The sequence below is a fragment of the Choloepus didactylus genome, chromosome 1 (genome assembly GCF_015220235.1).
Source record: "Choloepus didactylus isolate mChoDid1 chromosome 1, mChoDid1.pri, whole genome shotgun sequence".
NCBI lineage: Eukaryota > Metazoa > Chordata > Mammalia > Pilosa > Megalonychidae > Choloepus > Choloepus didactylus.
In genome coordinates, this window is record NC_051307.1 from 46,745,398 (window position 1) to 46,747,653 (window position 2,256).

General features: G+C 40.6%; 1 pseudogene; it reads right to left on the reverse strand.

The window, feature by feature from the left end:
• Positions 1–1,065: 1,065 nt before the first annotated feature.
• LOC119508264 lies at positions 1,066–2,034 on the reverse strand (annotated as a pseudogene).
• Positions 2,035–2,256: the final 222 nt, after the last annotated feature.

Genomic DNA, 2,256 nt, shown 5'->3' on the forward strand with positions numbered 1-2,256 from the left:
GGGAATGAGGGAAGACGAAGCTGACTTAGGCAGAGGAAAAAATGCAGTGTGGGCCTGATAACCTGGCAGTGAGTTCTGAAACAAATACTGGCTCTCAGAATTATCCCTTGTCAGGACAAAATTGCCAGACCTCTATTCTTACGCTTTAGTCAGCCATCAGATTCAGGCTTCCCTGTGAAGGTGTGACCTTGGTAGAAGTGAGTCTATGCAGCTGAAGTCAGCATTGAAGAAAACAACAGCTAGAAGCTGTTTGCTGATGATACTTCCTTCAACCAGGTAGAACATACTTCCTTGAAGAGAGAAGTAGATAGCAAATTCATGTCTACCCTACCCTGATTCCCCTACTCTTAGCAGGCAGTGGATGCTCTACACCCATTTACAGTTACACCCAATCAAGAGAAATCCCAGTTGATCACCTGAGTATAAAACATATTCTTCCCTGCCCCCATTATATACAGTATTCCATATTTTCATGAAGGCCGGGGTAAATAACACACGCATTACAGTAACCTTTTTATTTTTATTTATTTATTTATTTTTAAGTTGTGAAGCCCTTTATTAGCAACTGAAATAGAAGATATCTGTTGTACAACACAGGTACAGTAATTGTCTTTGTACTGTAATTGTATAATCTAATACAGATCATTTATAAATGCAATTTCTTTATTAAAAAGCTTCCACCCATCTTTGTGTACAATTTACAAAACTATTCTGAAAGCAGAACTTACGTGTACAAGCCTGCAAAGAGTACAAATTTAGGATATGGTAAATGCTTTACAGGTTACTTTCAAATAGCTCTGCCACAACTGGGGCTTTATATTGTCATCTTTTTTGATCAAAATATTTTGATGCCTGCCTTCCTTCCACTGCTCTAAACAATAAAGCATTTTTTATTGAGTTGAAATTAAGGAAGGACTACACCTACTAGAAAAGAAGAGAAGAAAGTTCTATCAGTTTGAGGTTTCAGAATTCCCCCAAAACGGGAACAGTATGTTTCTAAGGGCTAGGCTGGGACCCAGACAGAGTACGAATATGTGCAGGTGGCATCCCTGAGGATTCAGAGCTTCAGAGGACTGTGAATGCTCCAGCTGCATAGCTCACTTAATTGTCTTGCTAGTTTCTACATTGGCTTGACTGGGCCTAATTCAAAAAGGAAAAGTTCATATTCTTTCCATTCTTCTGGAACTCTGACAGCATTTAATAACACCTCAATGAGATGTCTTCCACATATTGTATTATGGTATTTCTTCAAGTAATTGCTAAAAGATATGGGGTCTAATTGTTCTATAATACTCATACCCGTTTTATATAGATCTATAAATCTCCTGGGATTCATCACAGTAACTGTAACAGAGCCTTTGACTCCAATGGCAGAAATCAGAAGAAACCACAAGAGATTACTAGGATCTGCTAGATATTTACTGAAGAGTTTTCCAAATGCCTGTTCTTTTGACTCACTCAGAGCTCCAACCAGTACAGGAATAATGGGAAACTCGTCTGTATGGATTTCCATGGCTTTAGCTGTGTAAGGCAAATGCATTTCAATACTGTGTTCATCTTCTTCTGTCTGCAAAGACATGCACTCAAGCATTCCTGTCTTCCATAGTTCTCTGTAAATCTTTTGGTCAATACAAAAGTCATACAAAGATGTCCTGTGTGTATACATATATATATATATATATATATATATATATATATATATATATATTCACACTGGAAAGTACACATAGAGAGAGACACACATAATGGGAAGACCCAAGGATGAAAATTCTCTGGGTAATAGACAGATCCACTTGTTTGTAAGCATGGGTAGCACAAGATCCACAGTTCATATATCCTACATGAGGTGCAATACTGGCTCTAGCAGATCTTCCTGCAGACTGTACTTGCGAAAGCCAATGAAGTTTATGTTCACTTAGAGTGTTTCTCAAAACTTTAATGCAGTTAACACAAATTCCATTGTCATTTCATACCTGAGGCTGTGTATCAGCTCCCGGCATGACTGACTTCCTGGCAGACCACTTCATTGGACATCTTGGAGGTTGTGCTGCCTATGGTGCCTGAGGAAGAACGAGGAGGTGGCTCTGCGAAGGGACAAGACACCGCCAGGCCAGCCCAGGAGGAGGCAGCAGCCAGGTATGTCATCACACCATCTCAGGAGGAGGAGGAAAAGAAGGTGGCAGCCCAGGAGAAGGAGATGGCAGCCGGGGCATCGGCAGCAGCGAGCATCACAAACTTGTGGCCGCCGGCAGATGG